At 42.6% G+C, this 24,279-nt stretch overlaps 3 long non-coding RNA genes across 3 annotated transcripts in view; 2 read left to right on the top strand and 1 right to left on the bottom strand.

Moving 5' to 3' along the window:
• Positions 1-4,387: 4,387 nt before the first annotated feature.
• LOC129636918 (uncharacterized) lies at positions 4,388-5,600 on the bottom strand. The gene is made up of 2 exons (XR_008707210.1): positions 4,890-5,600; positions 4,388-4,739 (listed from the first exon to the last, which is right to left on the bottom strand). It is a non-coding gene; the product is annotated as an uncharacterized LOC129636918 (long non-coding RNA).
• Positions 5,601-5,734: 134 nt separating this feature from the next.
• Positions 5,735-24,279, top strand: part of LOC129636916 (uncharacterized) — a 61,483-nt gene continuing 42,938 nt past the window's right edge. The window contains exon 1 of the long non-coding RNA XR_008707208.1: positions 5,735-5,806. This is a non-coding gene — a long non-coding RNA (uncharacterized LOC129636916). The remainder of the gene's footprint in view (positions 5,807-24,279) is intronic.
• LOC129636921 (uncharacterized) lies at positions 6,963-21,339 on the top strand. Its single transcript, XR_008707213.1, has 3 exons — positions 6,963-7,100; positions 20,398-20,508; positions 20,844-21,339. It is a non-coding gene; the product is annotated as an uncharacterized LOC129636921 (long non-coding RNA).

Consider the following 24,279-nt stretch of genomic DNA (forward strand, 5'->3'; position numbering starts at 1 on the left):
AGCCTATAAGTCTATAAATTATATGTGTTATAAAAGAGAAACTTCTCTAAGGCTAGGGCCATGTGAAAGAGGATGATCTGAAGGGTAAGGAAACTATTAACAGTGTGATCAGGCAGAATGTTGATGAAGTCAGTTATGGCAGGATGAATCTTGAGCTGAGATGGGCTAACATGTTGGAAAGGAAGGGGAGGAAAGTCCCTGAGAAAGACTCTGGAGACAGGTGTGTGTCTGGCAGGTTGATTGGTTGATAGGAAAAGGGAAGCGGTTCTTGTCATGCCCAGATGCCTGGCTTGGGTGATTACAATAATCAGGGGGAAGTATAGTTCAGGACTGGATGTGGAAATATGAGGGCTTGTGAGATATTCAGAGATGTCCATGAAGCATCTAGATTTTTGGATCTGAACCTCAGGAGACAAAGATTTTGCTGGAAATAAAGATTTAGGCATCATCAACTTGGAGTAATTAATGTTCTAAGTGAAGTGAAAGTTGCTCAGTCGTGTCTGACTCTGCGACCCCATGGACTATACAGTCCATGGAATTCTCCAGGCCAGAATACTGGAGTGGGTAGCCTTTCCCTTCTCCAGGGGATCTTCCCAAATAATGTTCTAGGAACAGAAGAAATTTCTGAAGAGGCCTATGTGTAGAAATATGAAGCCCAAACCCACTGGCTTTTAAGAAATAGCAGAGGAAGTGAAATTCACAAAAGGGATCATAGTATATGCGGGGGGAAAGCCTTAACACAAGTTGAAACTCAGAAATGTCAAGATGAAATAAGCTGTTATACTTTGGGCTCATTTCCTCCCCAGATCCAAAGTTCTTCTCCAGGGCAATGCCCCACGCCACCCTGCCCACCTTGTGTGGCAATGCTTGGGTCCAGGGAGTGTGTTAGGTGCTTCTAGTTTTTGCGGGCAGAGGAGAGTTCCATAGGGACATGATGATTCATTTTTGCTTTCTTTCAAATAAAAATTAGTCTCAATGAGCCCTGAAGCCCTACCAAATGAATCTAGATGTGTTTTGGGGTTTTAATCCATTGTGGTGGTGGTGGTGGTGTTCAGTCACTAAGTTGTGTCTGACTCTTTGTGACCCCATGGACTGTAGCCTGCCAGGCTCCTCTGTCCATGGGATTTCCCAAGCTAGAATACTGGAGTGGGTTGCCATTTCCTTCTCCAGAGGATCTTCCCGACCCAGCCACCAGGGAAGCCTTTAATCCATTGTAGGCAACAGTTTTTAGCATTTTAACTTGAACCATTTGTGTTAGTGAACACAAATTAATCATCTGGTATCTCTGTATCCACCCACTAAATTAGTGAAACAACCACGAAATTACCTTTGTTTTGTCTGATTTTTTGTAAGTATTTATGAGACACAGGAAGGGTAGATTGAGATGAAAACAAAGTCCTTGGAGAACACTTGTGAAGTTAAGTAATTTTCAAAGGGGCTTTGTATCATCAGAAAGACTGCTTTCCTTAGAACCATCTGAATTATACTTGGGAGACTTTGCTCATGTCTCTGAGTGGTGCTTGAGATGAACCCCAGACTGCAATTTTCTCAAAAGCAATTACTAAAAAAGGGCCTTATTGAAGAGGCAATGAAACTGTTCATCACCACAAAAAACACTTTCCACCAGGCATGATGAAAACTCTTGCTGGGCTGGGTGGGGTGTTTTATCATTTATTTAGTCTCTGAGACTATTCCTACCAAGCCAGGGAAGTGGGAAGTAGAGGCAAGATCTTGAAATGAACAAGATCAAAAGGTTCTGTTGTTAACGAAATATTGACACTATGCTTTCTTTCTGAGTCATCCAGGCCCAGTACCTACATGAACCCATTGGGAGCTCTCACTTTCTTGCTCCCCTGGCTGAATGCAGATATATCAGTGCCAGTCTTGTAACAGAGGATTAGAATGGAATGTAAACTTCTAAAAGTGACCTGGCCAGGCTGTCATTCTGCAGTCTCTATGAGTATATTTCTTTGGGTCTCTGAATCTGGGAGTATATTTCTCTGGGTTTGAGTCCTGTCTCTGCCACTTTCAGTATGATTTTAGGTGAATTAATTAACTCTGAGAAGATTTGGTTTCCTTATCCTTAAAAAGGATGAAATAATAGTAAAAAGAATAATACTCATCTCCTAAGGATATTGTGAGGATTGAATAAGTTAATGCATGTAACATGCCTGGCAGACTGTCCACACCCAGTAAACAGGAGTCATTATTTATCAAATGAGTTTGGAGAAATCTATGGGTCTCACATTAAATGGACATATGGCTTGGATAAATTGTGTAAAATATACATTTGGGGTGTTTATTTCTTAAAGATGTTGATGTAGTAGGTAGGTCTGTGAGGTGAGGTCCCATTTGACCAATTCCCAGCTGATTCTGCTGCAGACATTTGCAAGCACGCTTTGAGAGCTATTGAAGCAAATGCATGGTCTTCTTGATCCTTCTTAGAGTTCTGAGGCACTTAGACCCCAGTTTAAGGTACAGAAAAAAGGACGTTCACTTGTGATTAAAGATGAGTCCCAGGTAAAGTTCTGAAAGTGGTAGAATTGTGGTTTGATGGAGAAGTGGAAGCGGGAGGTAGGAGCTAGCCACAGACAAGGGGTTGGCAGGTATAATGACCAAGGTCCAAAGGTAAGAATGTGTAGCCAGAAAGATGATCTCCAAAACTGAAGACAACAGGGGGACTGGAAGGTAGGAGGTGAGAAGAGTCAGCCAAGGAGACTGGGAGTGTGTATGAAGAGGATCCCCCACAGGTACAGGTTGGAGAGATTATTCTTGTGGGATTGTGCATGGCAGTCCAGAGGCTGGCAAGTTTATTAGGGGCAGCTGGCAAGTTTCCGGCCTGAGCTCATTAGGGCTTGCATTAAAGTGACAGCCATCAGAATAGGAAACCAGCAACAACATTTCAAAGGAATTTTGAGGAACTGTTCACTTCATTGTAAGAGGCAATCAAGTCCACATTTGGGGAATCTCACAGAACCAACATTGTTGTAAACACAGACATTTGGCAGAAATATCAATAACCTCAGATATCAGATGATGCCACTTTAATGGCAGAAAGTAAAGAGGAACTAAAGAGACTCTTGATGAGAGTGAAAGAGGAGAGTGAAAAATCTGATTTAAAACTCAACATTCAATGCACGATACTGGATGCTTGGGGCTGGTGCACTGGGCCGACCTAGAGGGATGGAATGGGGAGGGAGGAGGGAGGAGGGTTCAGGATGGGGAACACATGTATACCTGTGGCGGATTCATTTTGATATTTGGCAAAACTAATACAGTTATGTAAAGTTTAAAAATAAAATAAAATTAAAAAAATAAATAAATAAAAAAATAAAAGATATTGAATAAATAAATGATATATATGAATTTGAAATTAAAAAAAAAAGAAAAAAGAAAAGGTATTTCATGAATTTAGGATGAAAGCAAAATAAAAGTGAACATCAAAGCTAAAAAAAAAAATAAAATAAAACTCAACATTCAAAAAACTAAGATCATGGAATCCAGTCCTAACACTTTATGGCAAATAGAAGAGGAAAAAGTGGAAGTAGTGACAGATTTTATTTTCTCATGCTCCAAAATCAGTGTGGACGGTGACTGCAGCCATGAAATTAAAAGGTGCTTGCTCCATGGAAGGAAAACCGTGACAAACTAGACAATACATTAATAAGCAGAGACATCACTTTGCTGACAAATTTCTGTATAGTCAAAGCTGTGGTTTTTCCAGTAGTCATGTATGGATGTGAGAGTTGGTTCATAAAGAAGGCCGAGCCCCAAATAATTGGTGCTTTTGAATTATGGTGCCGGAGAAGACTCTTTAGAGTCCCTTGGGCAGCAAAGAAATCAAATCAGTCAAGCCTAAAGGACATCAATCCTGAATATTCATCGGAAGGACTGATGCTGAAGCTGGAGCTCCTATATTTTGGCCACCTGATGCAAAGAACCAACTCATTGGAAAAGATCCTGATGCTGGGAAAGATGGAGGGCAGGAGGAGAAGGGGGCAACAGAGGATGGGATGGTTAGATAGCATCACTGACTCAACGGACATGAATTTGAGCAAACTCTGGGAGATTGTGAAGGACAGAGGAGCCTGGCATGCTACAATCCATGGGGTTGCAAAGAGTCGAACATAGCGACTGAACAACGACAGACATTTTACCACTGGACAGTGAATAGGGATTTCGCTTCAGAGCAAGGAAACACAAAATATGCAAGACTGGTTGCGACTGTTAAAAACACTGATATTTAAGCAGACTCCCTTCACCGCTCCAGTGGTGGCAGAAGGCAATCTAGACCCCAGGTGCAAGATACTAGATTTGTTCTTCCCTGACCCCAGGCTCTGTTTTCATTTTCAAATTTGTTTGCCTGACACAGCACATAAATTGAAACAGTGGGAGGAGAGGGGAGAGGTCTGTGAGAAGCTGTTGGGAGTCTCAGCTATGGGCGCCTCTTGCCCAAGCTCAACGGGTATCAGCGGAGGTGGCAGTGAAGCTGAGGCCCCGGTACCATCAGTCTGTTCTGTCTGTAGTGACTGCTGGCTCCACCCGGGGCGTGGAAGGCTGAGAATCTGTGAGGCCAGGGTACCGGTCATCTCCCCCGCTTCCAAGATTTATTCTTAGGTGTGGTGTGGAAAGGGGTGGGTAAAACCACTACAGCAAAGGGGTTTTTGAAAAGGAAGATGGATCCTAAGTTTTGATTGCTGTGCCGGCAGTCCTTTAACTGCCTCTGGGAACATGCGGTACTAGAAAAAAAATAACAAACAGGACTTTATTGGAACTAAGTTTTTACTCCAACATAGCATTACAACTCTGTAATTTCTCTTAAGTGCTCTATTTCTCTTGTTCCATTGTGGCTGGGATGTTCAGAGAGCATCATCATCCTCGTGACTCACGTTTGTAATTTTTAACTGACTTTGCCTTTAATCTGGCCAGAGATTTCTTCAAGCCAGCTTGGTTGCTGCTTCCTAGCAAATCTCTGGGTAATGTTGCCGCTGTACTTGAATCCTTTCTTCCTTCCTTTTCAATTCACGGTGTCTTTCTAAACAGATCTCACTTGTGGGTTTACTTTCTGCTTCCACTGTTACTGTTTCAGAAAAATCTTTGGAGTAGAGGGATAGTGGGTCAGGTGACATAGATAATCACTTTCAAATGTGGTTTTGTTGAGTGGAGATGCATGGGCCTTCCATTGCCATGAGTTTTTCTTTTCTTTGAAATTCAAGTGATTATTTCAAATCATGACCTTCACAAATCCACACATGTAAAGTTAGTGTTCTTCATAGTAATAAAAACAGTAGAGCTTAATAAATGTTCGTCTTGAGTAAGTCAGTGTGACAAATATTGGACTGGCCAAAAATTTCATCTGCGTTTTCCCATAACATGGAAAATAGAACTTTTTGGCCACCTCGATACTTTGTATCCCTTTTCTGTTTGAATCCTTTGGCAACTTTATAAGTTGTTTTATCCCTTCAATAGGACAAGAAACAGGCCCTGAAAGTTTAGGTACTGTGTGGTCAGGCCATTCATGATGGCTGTTGTCCTACACTCTGGACTTGCTCTGCCTGACCAGTCCCTGCTTCACTCACATGATTTTCCAGTCTTTTTAATTATCCTGCTTAATCAGTAACTGCCTGCACGTTTGCCCCCTGCCCCAGCACTGGTTTCCCTAGTAACTGATGAGCCAACCTGGCATCAGTTCCCCCTATAAATGGTAGCCTCCCCCCACCCCCCACCCGCCCCACAGTAAGAGTGGTGCTGCGTGCTGTTTGTCGTCCACACTGGGCTGTCTCTCCAGGACCTTTGTTTTGCACGTGTAAGTCACCTGTCCAATAAATGGTTGATGCCTCTGTTGGTGTTTCTGTCTCTCTTCAGTCTCTCCACTGAGCAACGGCAAGGCTTTCAGGCCTGTGGTGTGCATTCCAACAGGTACCTCATCTAAAGTAAGAAGCAAAACAATAGTGTCTTCTTTTTCAAATTTTTTAAAAAAAATTGAAGTAGAGTTGATTTACAGTACTGTTAATTTCAAGTGTGTAACAAGGTGATTCAGTTATATAAATTTATGTATATACATATATAGTTTTTTAAGATTATTTTCCATTATAGGTCATTACAAGATATTGAATATAGTTCCCTGTGCTGCACAGTAAATCCTGTTGCTTGTCTATTTTTATAAAGAAGTTTTATCTGTTAATCAAATACTCCTAATTTATCCCTCTCTTCCCTCCCTTTCCCTTTGGTAGCCATAAGTTTGTTTTCTATGTCTGTATCTGTTTCTGTTTTTAAATAAGTTTGTTTACATCACATTTTAGATTCCACATGTAAGTGATATATAATATTTGTCTTTCTCTGTCTGACATCGCTTAGTATGAAAATCTGTAGGTCCATGTTGCTGAAAATGGCATTATTTCATTCTTTTTTAAATGGCTGAGCAATATTCCATTGTGTGTATATATATATACCTCACATCTTAAATCAGTTGTCTGTTGATAAGCATTTGGGTTTCCATGTCTTGGTTATTTATTGTAAATAGTACTGCTGGGAACATTGGGGTGCAAGTATCATTTTGAATTAGTGTTTTCAATTTTTCTGGATGTTTACCCAAGAGTAGAATTGCTGGATCATATGGCTGTTCTATTTTTAGTTTTTTAAAGGAAGCCTCTATGTTTAGGACACTCAAGATGGCTGTTCTCTTGTTCTCTGTGCATCCCCTGCCTGTCCAGTGCCTGCTTCACCTGTACCCTATGCACACAACTGACCTTCCTTTGTGCTTGCCCCAGGCCCCAGCTGGTGATTGTTCTTATCAAAGAGACAGTGAGGGGCGTGCCCCTCTGCTGGTTTCCCTGGTAACTATTGAGCCTGCCTGCCCTCAATTCCTCACTAACTGGTTATCTCCCCTGCCCCGCAGGAATGAGGACAGCTGCCAGATCCTGCTGTCTGCTGCACACAGTCGGGTATCATTCCAGGACCTTGCTTCAGAAGTTAAGTTCCCCCTCTATTAAATCACTGGTGTCTGTGGCTGACTCTGGGCTCTTTCTGATGGGCAAGCACAGGCCTACAGGGTGCAGCCCAACTGTTGTTGGAGCAGCCAGGAGATGGAGGAAACCCTCGTGAGTGTGGATGTGGCGGGAAATACAGCATAGGGAGTGGAAAGTTGTGGGGGTCATCCACTAACACGTGGGGCCCCAAAGTTCCATAGGTGAAGCCAAAAGTTAGGGGAAATCCCGGGGTGGCTCTCTGCTAGTATGTGGGGCTCCAGGGTGGCTGTCCTTGCTAACTGGGGGCTGCCAAGAGATCTGGAGAACAATGGTCTCTAATGACTCTGCTATTGTAGTGAGTCTTGTCATAGGTTAAGCTAGCTTTCTAGAAGGAACTGGTATTTCTCTTGTCCCTTTGAGATATAAATAACCTACCTGTGCTCTCTGGAACTTTAACCTCCTGTGATCTTTTTGGACGTGGCTTGTATATCTTCTTTGGCCTTTGAGGATGTGAATGTATTTGAAAGTCAAAATGGAGTAGCTCTGGTGCAGACATTGGAAGTAAAACTAGGTGGTCATCGTGTACATGATTTTCGGCACGTTCTTGTATTATTGAAAGCTTGTTTTCTGAACTGTTTGCAGACCAGGACATTATCTCAGAATGAGGTTACTGCTTGTATTTTGCTTAATTGTCATGATCTCCCCTCTGTTGTACCTGTTGGATGTTTTACGTTTCATCCCAAGTCTGAGGGAGGAAATCTATTTGAGGACTGAGCAACATGATTGGCCTCCCTGTGAAATGAGTCAAATTTCTGGGTCTACAGTGAAATGGCATTGTTGTCCTCCTCTGGATTCCATGAAAAATTGACCTGCCTAATGTGATTATGTGGGGGTTACTGACAATGAGGGGAAAGGCTCATCATCTTCCGGTCCCACATGCTGATACATCAGAAGGACTCCTGTCAATAAACATTACTGAATGACCAACAGCCCAGGAGCCCTGCCCCCCGCCCCCACCCAGGCTATGCTATACGGAGAGGAATAGGCTGGACTTCTGGACATATAGTCCATCTAGTGGGGTTAATTGCTTTTGTTTGGAAAGACTTAATGGGTCCACCTTTCACAGCACTCAGCATAACATGAAGTGACAGATATGTACTGTGACCGCTGACTTCTGGCCAGACCGTCAGACTGTTTCTTTTAAAAGTCAGGTCTTCCCCTCCCCATGGGGATGACCCTGGGTTTGTGAAAACCAGGGGTGGCCTTTCCTTCCTTAGAACTGCACAGGGCACTGCTGCTATTGACTCCCTTTCTATTGATCAGGTAAGTGCTTTGGCTCCAAAATTTGCCCATATCCTGGCCAATGACTGTTCTGAGCATACTAGGTATCTTAATCTTGATACTCTGGCCCCTACTGTCTGTATTGTGGTATCTGGTTTCAGTGCCCCTAGCAAACCTGAAGGGCTACGTGGAAGGTGAGAGGTGGGGGGACCAAGGTTGTAATGGTTGGGCAGGGTCTGTAGGAGTGGAGTGTATGGTCAGGCTGCTCAAGGTGGCCGTTCCCTTGCTCTGTACACTCCCCGCCTGACCAGTGCCTGTTTCACCTGTACACTATACACATGTCTGACCTTCCTATGTACTTACCACAGGCCCCAGCTAGTAATTGTTCTTATCAAAGGGGCTGTGAGGGGCGTGCCCCTGCTGTTTCCCTGATAATAACGAGCCCACCTGACATCAATTCCCCTATAACTGGTAAGCTCCCCTTACCCCCAGGACTGAAGATTGCCACCATGCCCTGCCAGGTATCCACTGCACATGGTGGGCTGTTGCTCCAGGTCCTTATTCAGATATGCAAGCCTTCCCTGCCACCCCTAACCCCCACCCCCTGCCAATTAAACCATTGATGTCTCTCTTGCTGATTCTGGGTTCTTTCTTTAGTTTTGACCAGGCAAGCACAGGGCTTGTAGGCCTGTGGGGGGCAGCCCTACACACCTCCATACTGTTCTTCAGAGTGACTGTACCAATTTACATTCCCACCAATAGTGTAGGAGGGGTCCCTTTTCTCCACACCCTCTTTCAGTTCAGTTGCTCAGTTGTGTCTGACTCTTTGTGACCCCATAGACTGTAGCACGCAGGGCTTCCCTGTCCATCACCACCTCCTGAAGCTTGCTCAGACTCATGTCCATAGAGTCAGTGATGCCATCCAACCATCTCACCCTCTGTCATCCCCTTCTCCTCCTGCCTTCAATCATTCCCAGCATCAGGGTCTTTTCAAATGAGTCAGTTTTTTGCATCTGGTGGCTAGAGTATTGAAGCTTCAGCTTCAGTCCTTCCAATGAATATTCAGGACTGACTGGTTTGATCTCCTTGCAGTCCAAGGAACTCTCAAGAGTCTTCTCCAACATCACAGTTCAAAAGCATCAATTCTTTGGTGCTCAGCTTTCTTTATAGTCCAACTCTCACATCCCTACATGACTATTGGAAAAACCATAGCTTTGACTAGATGGACCTTTGTTGGCAAAGTAATGTCTCTGCTTTTTAATATGCTGTCTAGATTGGTCATAGCTTTTCTTCCAAGGAGTAAGCATCTTTTACTTTCATGGCTGCAGTCACCATCTGCAGTGATTTTGGAGCCCAAAAAATATAGTCTGTCACTGTTTCCATTGCTTCCCCATCTGTTTGCCATGAAGTGATGGGACCGGATGCCATGATCTTAGTTTTCTGAGTGTTGAGCTTTAAGTCAACTTTTTCAGTCTCTTCTTTCACTTTCATGAAGAGGCTCTTTAGTTTTTCTTCACTTTCTGCCATAAGGATGGTGTCATCTGCATATCCGAGGTTATTGATATTTCTCCCAGCAGTCTTGATTCCAGCTTGTGCTTCATCCAGCCTGGCATTTTGCATGATGTACTCTGGATATAAGTTAAATAAGCAGGGTGACAATATACAGCCTTGATGTACTTCTTCTCCTATTTGGAACCAGTCTGTTGTTCCATGTCCAGTTCTAACTGTTGCTTCCTGACCTGCATACAGATATCTCAGGAGGCAGGTCAGGTGGTCTGGTATTCCCATCTCTCTAAGAATTTTCCACAATTTGTTGTGATACACACAGTCAAAGACTTTGGCGTAATATACTGTCTCTAGCATTTATTATTTCTAGCCTCTTTTTTTTAAACTTTTAATTCTGTTTTGGAGTATAGCCAGTTGATAACGTTGTGATAGTTTCATATGGGCAGCCATACTTATACATGTATTCATTCTCCCCCCAACTCCCCTCCTATCCAGGCTGCCACATAACATTGAGCCGAGTTCCTTGTGCTATGCAATAGGTTATTTGTAGACTTTTAAATAATAGCTATTCTAATGGGTATGAGGATACTTCATTGTGCTTTTGATGTGCATTTCTGTAATAATTAGGGATGTTGAGCATCTTTTCATGAGCTTGTTGGCCATCTGTATGTCTTCTTTGGAGAAATATCTACTTAGGTTTCTGCTCATTTTTTTGATTGGATTTTTTATTTCTGATATTAACTTGTATGAGCTGTGTAAATATTTTGACTATTAACTCCTCATTGGTCTCATCATTTGCAAATGATGTTTTCTCCCATAGGTTATCTTTTCATTTTGTTGATGGTTTCCCTTGTTTTTTAAGTTTATGTACCATTGTTCATTTTGATTTTATTTCTTTTTGCCTTGGGAGACTGATCTAAGAAAATAACGCTATGATTTATGTCAGAATGTTTTGCCTATGTTCTCTTCTAGTTTTATGGTTTCATGTTTTATATTTAGGTTCTTTAAGCCATGTTGAGTTTTTTTTTTTTTTGGTATGGTGTTAGTGTGTTCTAATTATATTGATTTACATGTAACTGTTCAGAGTTTCGGAGAAGGCAATGGCACCCCACTCCAGTACTTTTGCCTGGAGAATCCCATGGATGAAGGAGCCTGGTAGGCTGTAGTCCATGGGGTCGCTAGAGTCGGACATGACTGAGCGACTTCACTTTCACTTTTCACTTTCATGCATTGGAAAAGGAATGGCAACCCACTCCAGTGTTCTTGCCTGGAGAATCCCAGGGACAAGGAAGACTGGTGGGCTGCCGTCTATGGGGTCACACAGAGTCGGACACGACTGAAGCGACATAGCAGCAGCAGCAGTTCAGATTTTCAAACACCACTTGCTGAAGAGACTGTCTCTTCTCCATTGAATATTCTTTCCTCCTTTGTTAAAGATTAATTGACTATAGATGGTGGATTTATTTCTGGGCTCTCTATTCCATTCCATTGATGTGTATATCCTTTGTGCCAACACCACACTGAAAAATATAATCTTGATATTAGATTTGAGTCCTGTTATGAAAGACTTTTAATGAGCTGTGGAATATTATTGGTTTTGTGTATTTTTAGAATTAATAATCTGGAAGAGACCAAAACATGTGACTTTTTTTTTTTTGAGTATCAGTTTGGTACAGTGACCACCAGACAGTAATGGAACTCTGAGGCCCCAATTCTTGCAGAAGAGCCTTGCTAGGTAATCGTAAATGCCGAAACTGAAGTCTTTGATCTCAGACATGGAGATACTAGATATGTTAGGCAGGCTATGAAACCTGTGTGTGCACCTTGAACAGAGAATGATGATATCACAATTACTCTAGAATAAAGGCTGAGAATTCCAACATGAAAGTGATGCTAATGAACTTTGATGAAATGCTCTAGCATATTAAAACAGATATAGAAGGCTAGAGAATTCCTCTTGGAAAGCAACATTGCAAAAGAAGGAAGCAGATAGCTTTTAGGCCCTAGGGAATCTCACTCAAGTGAGCAAGTCACAGGTATAATAGGCTGGTTTAGTGGGAGGGAATTGTTGTTCAGTTGCTAAGCACTGTTCAACTCTGCGACCTCATGGACTGCAGCATGCCAGGTTTCCCTGTTCTTCACTGTCTCCCAGAGTTTGTTCAAAATCTTGTCCATTGAGTTGGTGATGTCATCCAACCATCACATCCTCTGTCACTCACTTCTCCTCCTGCCCTCAGTCTTTCCCAGTGGGAGACAGAGATGCAGTGAAATGGCCCTCCAAGATGAAATATATTCTACTAGGTGAGAAGGCCATAGCAATAGTGAGTCCACAATGGACTATTACCTGAACTGATTTCAGGTAAATGGTACTTACTCAGAGGTTGAAGGATCAAAGTCAAGGCTCTGACTCAAGGAAATAGGAGTACTTGAGGGGGAAGGGTAATGTGTTAAAACTTGGGAAGAGGGGTAAGCAGGAACCTCAACTGAGCCAAAGGCAGGGCTGGATAGTTGACAATGGTTTGAGGTCCATCACTATGGGAGGTCATACCTGGGACTTTATTCCTTGTTCTAAATGGAAAAGTAGGACTTGGGAAGCAGCGTGGAATTATACTTCTTTTCAGTGGCAAGCTGAGTCTTAGAGCAACATCTATTTTTAATATAATCTGCATATAAATATGGAGAAGGCAATGGCACCCTACTCCAGTACTCCTGCCTGGAAAATCCCAAGGACAGAGGAGCCTGGTGGGCTGCAGTCCATGGGGTCGCTAAGAGTTGGACACGACTGAGCGACTTCACTTTCACTTTTCACTTTCCTGCATTGGAGAAGGAAATGGCAACCCACTCCAGTGTTCTTGCCTGGAGAATCCCAGGGACGGGGGAGCCTGGTGGGCTGCCATCTCTGGGGTCACACAGAGTTGGACACGACTGAAGCAACTTAGCAGCAGCAGCAGCATATAAATATATATACACACATATAGATATGTGTATATGACTGTATACACATACACAGTCAGCTGTAAAATTGGATTAGTCAATGACTTGGACAAGATAAGATTTTAGGAAGATCTATCAATGGTCCAAACTGTGGTCAGCCAGTCAGGGCCATAAAGAAATTGGGAGGAGTCTAAACTCTATGAAGAACAGCACAGACCTAGATAAAGGGTTCCTGCTGCTAAGTCGCTTCCGTCATGTCCGACTCTGTGCGACCCCATAGACCGCAGCCTACCAGGCCCCGCTGTCTCTGGGATTTTCCAGGCAAGAACACTGGAGTGGGTTGCCATTTCCTTCTCCAGAGGGTCCCTAGCCTAGTAAAATATGTAGATCTACTCTGTAAGGTTTTCCAGTAGTCATGTATGGATGTGAGAGTTGGACTGTGAAGAAAGCTGAGTGCCGAAGAATTGATGCTTTTGAACTGTGGTGTTGGAGAAGACTCTTGAGAGTCCCATGGACTGCAAGGAGATCCAGCCAGTCCATTCTATAGGAGATCAGTCCTGGGTGTTCTTTGGAAGGAATGATGCTAAAGCTGAGACTGCAGTACTTTGGCCACCTCATGCGAAGAGTTGACTCATTGGAAAAGACTCTGATGCTGGGAGGGATTGGGGGCAGGAGGAGAAGGGGACGACAGAGGATGAGATGGCTGGATGGCATCACTGACTCGATGGACAGGAGTTTGAGTGAATTCCGGGAGCTGGTGATGGACAGGGAGGCCTGGTGTGCTGTGATTTATGGGGTCGCAAAGAGTTGGACACGACTGAGTGACTGAACTGAACTGAACTCCGTAAGGAGTGCCTGGTCAGTGCTCAGAGAATATGTGGAATTCCAGAGCTGCTCCTCTTCTCTTTGTATTATATTTTGTCTTTTATTTTCCTATTTGCAGTTCCATTCTACCTCTAATCTTGTTTCTGTGCTATTCTTTTCCCAGAACTGGTTTTGGATTTTGAACTTTGGTTTCTGCTATCTCTCCCCTGGCAAGCCCTCTTTATTAACTAGCCCTGTTTGATGTGAATCTCGACTTCCCACAGACATTTACTGCTCTCTCATACAGACTCTATAGGCCAGGGCCCAATTTTGTAAATGGACTTGGGAAAGATAGTAGTTATTGCTATTTCTGAACAATTCTGTTGTCTTTGGACCATCCTTATCCTCATTTATTATCAGTATATTCGATAGAGAAGTATTTCCCAAAGTGTGCTCCACTGCATGCTTAGTCCTATGAAATGGTCTATGAAAAGAGTTCTGTGACCGTATATGTTTGGGAAGCAGAGTATGTTAGATCCTCCTCTTGGGAGTCGAACTATGAATGTTAGCACGTTAAAGGCTCTGATAAGTCCTTCAGGAAATGAAACTCTTCATAAGCAAGTGTTTCCCAAAGTTGCTTGTTCTGCTACTTAAAATTCCATAGACATAATGTTCCAAAGAACAAATTTGAGGAAATGCTGGCACAAAGCAGAGTTTGTACTGGATTTTCTATTTAAATTGTTAGGCTAAATGAACTTTATTGATAGTCATCAAGTCTAGCAGAGAATAGAGCGTACTTTGCAAATATTTTCTTTTGATAGAGCATTCCCATGACCACAAAATCTCTTTTGTGACTGTATAGGAGATTTCTTAAGGTTCTACGTGTGACTACCTCATGTTAGGATAAGAAGTAAAAGCAGTTGACCTTCAAAATATTATTCAAATATGATTTTGTCCTGGGAACAAAGTAAAACATGTACTGAATTTATTTTAATTAGAAATGTACAATAAAGTAGAAATAACTGTACTGGTTAACATGACCTGGTCATAAAATGTTGGTTCTTAGAATTAGTGAGTTTCTCATGAAGGAAGAGACAGCTCTTCAACTAATAGTAATTAGGCCTCCCCTTTAATCAGTGGGACAGTGAAAACCAATGAGAAGTAGGTACTTGTCTCTTATAATCTTAGCAGAGGGAGACTTGAGGTCTTTAGGCAATAATGCAGCATTCAGAGTGTGCACTATAAAATTTCTGAGCTGTATTGACAAGTCTGGGGCTGTTAGTTTTTATGGAATGCAGTTGCATCTTTTATGCTGGTAATCCTAAGTCATTCAACCAAACTCAGCAAGCAATATGAAGGACGGTAGAAATGGAATTCAGGAGAAACATAATTTTATAGTGCCAGTGATTCTGTGGCCCATTACTCTGAGTGAGTCTAAGCCTGGGAGAAGGAATGGATGGGAGTGAGGGTCAGCCCACTCCCTCACTCATGGGAAAGAATGCTAATCTGCTTTCCTCTCTTTTCCCAAGTGCCTTTTTTAGCATGAGCGTGCTGTGTGTCAAGCATGATTTTAGTGGTTGGTGATTTGTGTTCCTCACAAAAATGGCTTCCTTAAACAAACCAAAGTCTTCAACTGGAGATCAATATGGTAGTGCCTTTCCAAGGGATTTTCAAGGATAATTTGGCTATATGCACTTTTTACCTTGTGCATGGGCTTTGGAGCTAACCTCCATGGGAGAAGGGACCCTGTTGAACTCAGATATCCTGTCCGCTTGTTCCGAGACTTGATCCAATTTCTGATTCTCTTTCTCAAGCAGGGATCTTGTTGGGGGAGGGGTAAACTGAGTCACATTTTAGGAAGAGTCATGAGAGAAGCATTTGTTACCAGCCATGTATATTCTAAGGAAGAGAATGTCCTTTCTCTACAAACACTCTTTTCTGGGGCAGGGGAGCAGTTATGGTGAACACAGAAAGTTGGTACCACATTTTTCTTTGCTTACTACACACAGTAAAAATGCTATTTTTTTTGTAAACTGCTTGATTCAGCCATGTGGCTTGTATTGGGAACGTTGTGATAAACAGCTAGAAGAATTATGACTGTGGAAACTAACATAAGTGCTGGAAGTTGAAGCCCATTCATTTTTGTATAGAATTCTTTATGGAAACCAAAATAAAAATTTAATTCTATTAATAAAAACAACAAATGATAACATATTTGTCTTGCACTTTGAAAATACCAGGTTGATTCATAGCTTGTAACTTTAATGTAATTCACTCTGGTGAGATCTACTCATAATAGTGAAACAGATTATAGCAACTCTGAAACAGATGGTTATATGTGTCTACATATATCCACTGGCTATGGGCACATATTGCTGTATCACTGTATTGTTGACCTGAAACAGTCTGCCAGTTACTTCTCAAGCAAAAATAGGCTTATTGAAGATCAGCAAAGAATTGCTACTTGGAATCTGCAGCCATGGGAAGTTATGCGTCAGTCCCCACACAGCAAGGAGAGAACTCTTTTAAACTGGGGAAAAGGAAGTGGGAAAGGGTTGAGTAAACAGAGGGTCCAGTGGAGGAACTGAGAGTCTGGTCTAGTGACTTTTCACTGGCTAAATTATAACAGTCCCTCATTGGCTGAGCTCTCCCTGGGCAAGAAGAGGAAGTCTGTCTTCTTTCTTTTGGATTCTCCTATTATAATAGGGAATGAAAGCTTTCTTTCTGACCTCCTGACTCTATTTTAATTGAGGTTTTCTATTCATTTTTATGAAAGTGAAAGTTGCTCAGTCATGTCCAACTTTTTGTGATCCCATGGACTGTAACCTGCCAGGTTCCTCCGTCCATGGAATTCTCCAGGCAAGAAGACTGGAGTGAGTAGCCAGGCCAAGTGGTACTAGTGGTAAAGAACCCACCTGCCAATGCAGAAGAAATAAGAGACACAGTTTTGATCCCTGGCTCATGAAGATCTCCTGGAGGAGAGCACGGCAACCCACTCCAGTATTCTCACCTGGAGGACCCATTGGACAGAGTAACCTGGGGGGACTACAGTCCATAGTGTTGCAGAGTTGGACACAACTGAAGTGACTTAGTGTGCATTAATTTTTGTAGTATGTAATATGCAATTGTTTGTATTGACTATTAAGTGCTTTCAAGTATAAAATTTCTCTGCACAGATATACAAGGAACAGTGGTTATTTCTGGGAAGGAGAGCTTGGAGGGTTGGGGGAATGTTTGAATTTTTAAAATTACATGCATATGTGTGCTCAGTTGTTTTTCAGCTCTGCGTTCCCATGGACTGTAGCCTGCCAGGCACCTTTGTCCATGGAGTTTTCCAGGCAAGAATACTGGAGTGGGTTGCCATTTCCTTCTCCAGGGGATCTTCCCAATCCAGGGATCTAACGTGCATCTCTCGCTTCTTTTACATTGGCAGGTGGATTCTTTACCATTGCGCTACCATACCCTTAGTTTAAAAAAAAAAAAAAAAAATCTGGTAAATCTTTTCACGATGCTAGGCCACCAGAATAGGGAGGGTAAGGTCCAGGGCCTGGGATGCCGAACAATCTGATGATTCCTGGAGAAACTGACATGCTCCTATCATGAAGATACAATTAGGCCAGAGGTGTGTCTTGCTAAGAAACTTACAAGTGATGGGTAATATAGGTCATTCCTAGACTCCACCAAGTAGGAGATCCTTAAGGTACTAGGAAAGAGAAAAAAAAACCCTTTCTCCTAAGCATTCATTTTTGTTGTCATAACAGAAAGTGGTGAAAAGAAAATTTAGGCTTATGCACAGAACTGTCATAATGGTTTTGAGTTTTATCACCCCTCCCACCTCCTTTCTCCTTTCCTGCCTTTTTGGAGAGGAGGAGTTGGCAGTACAGTGGGTGTTGTGTACTATGGGAGGGGTCCCAGGTTGAGAAGCAAGAGTCCAAGGGGCTGTGGAGTTGAAGGTGCAGAGTGATCCCTCCATGGATGGCTGGTTCTCTTGGTCAGTCTGCATTTATTCATTTTTTCTGGAAGAATAAAGTCTTGCTCACTTTTCATCTTGATAGATTTTTCTTTCTGCCCTCTCTGCATTTCTGTCTTTGCTGAACAGCTATGATATTAGCCCTGATGTTTCTTCAGACATATTTTTTTTCTGTAAGACTTTGGGCAGGAATTCAGACAGCTGCCATTCTGTCTTGGGCCTTTTTGATGATTGATTGAACATGTTTTCAGATTCCACTCTTGGTTTCTACCCACTCTTCAGTGTCGAGGCTTTGGGACTGGGTCAAAGAGGAGAGTGTCAAAGATGTGTCTACATGTCCTATGGACTGGGTCGTGTCCTCCTTTTCTGGAGAACCCAGACTAACACAGGCTCCTACCACCCCACAGAGAATGGGAGACAGGAGTGCTATATCTTTCAAAGATTACATTTTAAAGGAATGGCTATCGGGTTTTTGAGAAAGACATCCTTGAGTTGCAAAAATTAGCAAAGATTGGGAGAAGATTTACATCTCAACAAGTCAGAAAGAGAATTGACAGTTGCAAGTTTTCTAAAGTAAATGCATTAAGAAAAGGGAGGTTAAGGGTCTATAGTCAGGAAACAAACCTATAGTCAAGCCAAGGAGATAATGTCATCTTTGTCATGCACCAGTCACTTTTATATGTCTTGAGAAGCAGAATTATATTTAGGCATCAGAAGCAGAGGACATTTAATTTTTCCATAATATTTTAAAAAGAGTTTACATTTTAAACAGAGAAGGCAATGGCACCCTACTCCAGTACTCTTGCCTGGAAAATCCATGGACAGAGGAGCCTGGTAGGCTGCAGTCCATGGGGTCACTAAGAGTTGGATACGACTGAGCGACTTCACTTTTACTTTTCTCTTTCATGCAGTGGAGAAGGAAATGGCAACCCACTCCAGTATTCTTGCCTGGAGAATCCCAGGGATGGCGGAGCCTGGTGGGCTGCCGTCTATGGGGTCGCACAGAATCGGACATGACTGAAGCGACTTAGCATAGCATTAGCATTACATTTTAAAAACGTGATAGATACTCCCATGAACAAGAACTTAGTTTTTCTTTAGGAATAATTAACCTAAATGAGATAAAGCATGTTATTAACATTCACTTATAAGCAATGCCTGGTTTACAAAATTGATTTGACTGACTCTTTTGTGAAATTTCTCCTGGCTGTCGCAATTCCAGTTTATGGCCCTAGAGAGGATGCGATAGTAAATAATCCAGATAAGATAATATGGCATCCTAATGGAATTATACTACAGAGTAAATATGAAAGCATCTGGCACAGTGTCTAATATGAGATGTCCTCAAAAAATGTTTTTCAAAGTAGACATTGGACTTGTTCCCATTTTCTGGTCCCAGACCAAACGCTCTCTGATATCTCGCCCTTGGATATTTCTACCAGAGGCGTACAATCCTGTGCTGTTAGCATCTCCACGTGTTGCTATGCAGAGATTTCATGTTACTGGGAAGAATGCAAGCACCTTTGGTGATGGTAACTGGTGGGCAGGGAGGTGACCTGTGAGGGAGCAAAGGAATGAAGGCAAAGGAATGAAGGAACAGCAAGAGTGGTGATGGTAAAAGTTTGTAGGAGCAGGGAGGGGAAGATGGCAGGAAAGGACATCAGCCACCCATCGAACACGTGGAGAGCTTGCTGCTCCATCTGATGGTACATGGGTAGGTGGGGCAGGCTGAGTCCTGGCCAGAATCCTCTGACCATTCAGTTTACATAGTGATGAAAAGCAGGGACTCTTGAGCCGATTATACAGAGTGAAGTAAGCCAGAAAGAGAAACACCAATACAGTATGCTAACGCATATATATATGGAATTTAGAAAGATGGTAGTGATAACCCTGTATGCGAGACAGCAAAAGAGACAGATATATAGCACAGTCTTTTGGACTCTGTGGGAGAGGGAGAGGGTGGGATGATTTGGGAGAATGGCATTGAAACATGTATAATATCATACAAGAAATGAATCGCCAGTCCAGGTTCGATGCAGGATACAGGATGCTTGGGGCTGGTGCACTGGGATGACCCAGAGGGATGGTACGGGGAGGGAGGTGGGAGGGGGGGTTCAGGATGGGGAGCACGTGTACAACCGTGGTAAATTCATGTTGACGTATGGCAAAACCAATACAATATTGTAAAGTAATTAGCCTCCAGTTAAAATAAATAAATTTAAATTTAAAAAAATAAATAAAAATAAAGGTAAAAAAAAAAAGAAAAGCAGGGGCTTTTGGAAGTCTGGTTGGGAACGATTTATTTGCATTCTGACTCTAGCAGCTGGCTGTGTGACTTGGAGGATATTATTCAACCTTAATGTCATTGTTAGAAGAAAGCTAGTTATATAAGGCTCATTTGGGGCATTAGATGGGATGTGTGTAAACACTTGAGCACAGTAGCAGGTCCATTTGGGCCAAAAACAAACTCCTAAAAGCAAGGACAGGAATGGAAAATGCCAGTTTCCCTGCCTCAGGTTTTCAGAGGGCTTCCCTGCCGAGGTTTATGCTGCCGCTACTTCCAGTCTCTGGGCTAAGAATAAAACTCATTAAAGCACATTCTCTTTTGATGAAGTGGTAGGAAAGAGGGTATTGAACTCACCAGTTGACAGCGTTTGGAGAAAGCAGGAACTGTGGGCCTGCCGCAGTCAACTGACTGTCTGAGGGTTTGTTTTGTGCCTCTGATTATTCTTTTTCTGTGATTCAGAAATTGCCTAAATGTTTTAATTATGTTCCTTTCATTGTATTTTAATGAGCTAATGAATTCTTTTACCCACTTTTTATCCAACAATGGGCCAATAATTATAACACCCAGAAAATCTTTTGAAATTGCCAGGAATCAAAATTCAGTGGGGTTCTTTCTGGGTATTAAAATGAATGTGTTAATTTCGCTAGCTAACAAGCAGCTTTGAACACCCACTGTGCACTGAGCCCCACACAGAATGCGAGGAACGTGAAAGAAAAAAGAACCAGAAGTCTACCTTCACTTTAGTTTTACTTTAGAATGTAAGTAACTTATCTCCTTTTCATCTTGTTTCCTCATTCATTTACTTCGTAAGCATTGGTGGAGCACGTATTTCATGTCGGGCACTGTGCCAGGTATGTTGTGACTGGATGCTTATGGAGCATAAAGTGTAAGATCAGGATTAGTGAGAGATGAGCTATGGGATCAGATAACAGAGACTTTACCTAGGATTCAGTGAAGGGGAGACTTTGAAGGTTTTCAATCTGGAGTGATGTGGTCAGATTTACATGTTTTATATATATGACTTGGGTTGTAAGGAGGAAAATGGATTAGAGAAAGAGTTACTGGTTGTAATGAGACTTCTATGGTTTTGCAGGAGAAAATGGAAGCAGTGGAAGAAGGGTTGGATAGTGGACACCTGAGGGTCCTTCGTTTCCTTCTGCCCACCTTCCAAGAGGCTTTGATTTCCTGGGACCTATGGGGTTATGAGGAAACTGAGTCCACCTGTGGCGCCCTGGGGGTAGAGGACGTGGTTTGGGCTAAAGCGCTCACACTGGGTGCAGACGGATGGACTGTGCTGATGAGCACAGACTAAGTCCCGTATCACCTACAGGGCTAGGGATTGGTTTGCAGGTGAACATAGTACTTAAAAGCATCTAATCACAGTGACTCTTCACTTTTCTGGGGATTCTGTGACCAGTACTCATTCTTGCTCTGGAGAATGTAATGTAGATACGAGACAGACTCCCTGGAGGTCGTATTATTTTCTGAAGCCAATGACAGGTAAGTGCAGGGACAGCTGTGAGGCTCAAAGGAGTCATCAGGGGAAGTCTTGAGAACTACCCATTCAGGTCAAGAGAATCCAAATGACCATTGCTACTGCTGCTAAGTCGCTTCAGTCGTGTCCGACTCTGTGCGACCCCATAGACGGCAGCCCACCAGGCTCCCCCGTCCCTGGGATTCTCCAGGCAAGAACACTGGAGTGGGTTGCCATTTCCTTATCCAGTGCATGAAAGTGAAAAGTAAAAGTGAAGTCACTCAGTCGTGTCTGACCCTCAGCGACCCCATGGACTGCAGCCTACCAGGCTCCTCTGTCCATGGGATTTTCCAGGCAAGAGTACTGGAGTGGGGTGCCACTGCCTTCTCCCCAATTGATCATAGGGGAACATATGTATGTGGTGACTTCTCTGAACTTCACCACCCTTAGCTCTTTCAAGGTTTGTTCTCTATATTGAAGCCCTTTATACTGACATATATAAAGGATCTCTTTCCTATCCAGAAACTAGCTGATACAGGGTAATAGTTAAATTTGTGAGGGAGGTTGATACTGTTTGAGAGCATCATCTTCAATTGGGAAGAAAAATGCTTATGTGTGAATCCCTGGGCAATACTAATACTTGGGAATCAGTGGAGGGAGACCAGAAGTAAGACCAAAAAAGGAGCTGTCTGATGCAGAGGAAGAGAGAACCAGTGGAGTATAATGTTGTGGAAACCAAAGCATTAAGTTTTAAAGAGGAGGAGGAATTTGTGAAGCAACAAGACTTGGGAAGAGAGAACAAATGATCAGCCAGTAGATTTGGTGGAAATAAGGTCACATAAGACCTTTGCAAGAATAGTTTCAGTTGAGAGATAAAGGATGAAGCCACTGTAGGGTCAGCTGGAAGAACTGGCCCAGTGAATTCACTCATATGAAAATAGACTGTGAGTTTTGACTGCTAGTTCACTTTAAACACGTATCTCTGTTGGGCAATTTTCCTCTTATATCTCAATGTCCCAAGGTAGAGACTAGAAATGCTCTCTTCCCTGACCTTCCTTGCTCCTAGAGCAAGGACATGTAACTTGGGCTCTGCTAACCTAAGAAACCCATTTGAGATTTTAATTCAGAAGATACTGAAGGATACACAGTGTAACTCTGGTAAAGGTCCACATTGAAAATATTTATGATACGATAAATTAAGAGCCTTAAGATATCCCTACACTTTGATTCTGTAATCTCATTACTCAAAATTGGAAATTATCAGAGGCCAAAGCTATACTTACTAAGATGATCAAGGCTGCATGTTCTATCCATAAAAGGAAAAAATGGAAATGTTCATCCTTAGTAGAATGGTCAAATAAACTGTGATGCATGTACTTGATGGAATATTATTCAGTTTGTATCTTTCATATTAGTGCCTATCACATGGTAGTTATTTGTTAAAATAATGTTAAAGTGAAAATTATGGAGACTGTACATGGAAAAACATATATGGTTTGTTGTGGTAACAATAAAAGACAAAATGAATTTATATTGAAAAGTAAGAATACATGAGTACATGGACTCTGCTGCTGCTAAGTCACTTCAGTCATATCCGACTCTGTGCGACCCCAGAGACAGCAGCCCACCAGGCTCCGCCATCCCTGGGATTCTCCAGGCAAGAACACTGGAGTGGGTTGCTGTTTCCTTCTCCAGTGCGTAAAAGTGAAAAGTGAAAGTGAAGTCACTCAGTTGTGTCCAACTCCTAGCGACCCCATGGACTGCAGCCTACTAGGCTCCTCTGTCCATTGGCTTCTCCAGGCAAGAGTACTGGAGTGGGTTGCCATTGCCTTCTCCGGTAAATGAACTCAAAACTCACAAATGAAAAGATTTGCAGTAGGACTGGGAGTATGTATATGATCCCCTCCCCCTGTTTAATACTGTTAGTATGTTTATCACCATGGGCTTCCCTAGGGGCTCAGATGGTAAAGAACCTGCCTGCAAGGCAGGAGACCTAGGTTCAATCCCTAGGTGAGGAAGATCCCCTGGAGAAGGCAGTGGCTACCCACTCCATTATTCTTGCCTGGAGAATTCCATGGACAGAGGAGCCTGGCAGGGCTACAGTCCAAGATGTCGCAGAGTTGGACACTGTGGAAGCAACTTAGCGTGCGCACATGCATGTTTATTACCTCTACCACAATAAGCTGAAGTTCCAAATGCAAAAAAAGAAAAGGGAAGAAATAAACCAAATAAGTCCAGTGCAATTCCTGCTTTGTTCTGGGCTCCAACTGTCCTAGGCCATTCTGCCATCTTAGGTGATTCCATCCACAGGCTTCAGAAGGAAAGTTTCTATTGATTAGCCCACCAAGCCAGGAAAACTATGACTCATGTCTGAGGAAGTTGGCTGCTTCTGTGACATTGCAATCCATCAGGACCTGTTCTGGAGATTTCCACCTTCATGATTCTTCAGAGAGAGGTGTACAAGAAACATCAAAGGAGGGAAATGTGTACTTGCAGCTATGCTCTGCTTCTCTGTTTGACAGCTTTAATTGGGAGTCTGAGAGGCAGCAGGTTCTGGGAAAGAGAAGAGGCTTTGGAGCCTGTATCAGCTGGGTGGTGTGCAGGTGTGTGCAACAGTAAATCTTACTAGAGTGGCTTACATAGTCAATGACCATAGTTCCAGATATTTATCTATTAATAGGAAAAATAGTCCCATTAAATACACCAAATAAGATGTTGGAATGCATATACACATACCCTGCACCACACACTTTAAAAAATGAATGGCTGAGCTGCCAGGAACATACACAAACTTTAGGGGCTAAACTAAAGCAACACTGTGACTCTAGAGAGGTAAGCAAGTGCTAGAGCCCTTGCTAATCTTTGATGACTTAAGCCTTTGATTTCATGGCCACTGAAGGACCGTGGACAAAGCCCCGTGCTTGGGAACATGGTCATTCAGATCAGAGACACTTGAATGTAGTTAGAACTCCCAGAGGGTTCTAAGTTTGAGCTAAACACATGCTTCTCTGAAAAGGATAGAGTAAGGCACATAAATTCAAGTATCTCTATGGTG

This window comes from Bubalus kerabau, chromosome 22 (assembly GCF_029407905.1).
Source record: "Bubalus kerabau isolate K-KA32 ecotype Philippines breed swamp buffalo chromosome 22, PCC_UOA_SB_1v2, whole genome shotgun sequence".
Taxonomy (NCBI): domain Eukaryota; kingdom Metazoa; phylum Chordata; class Mammalia; order Artiodactyla; family Bovidae; genus Bubalus; species Bubalus kerabau.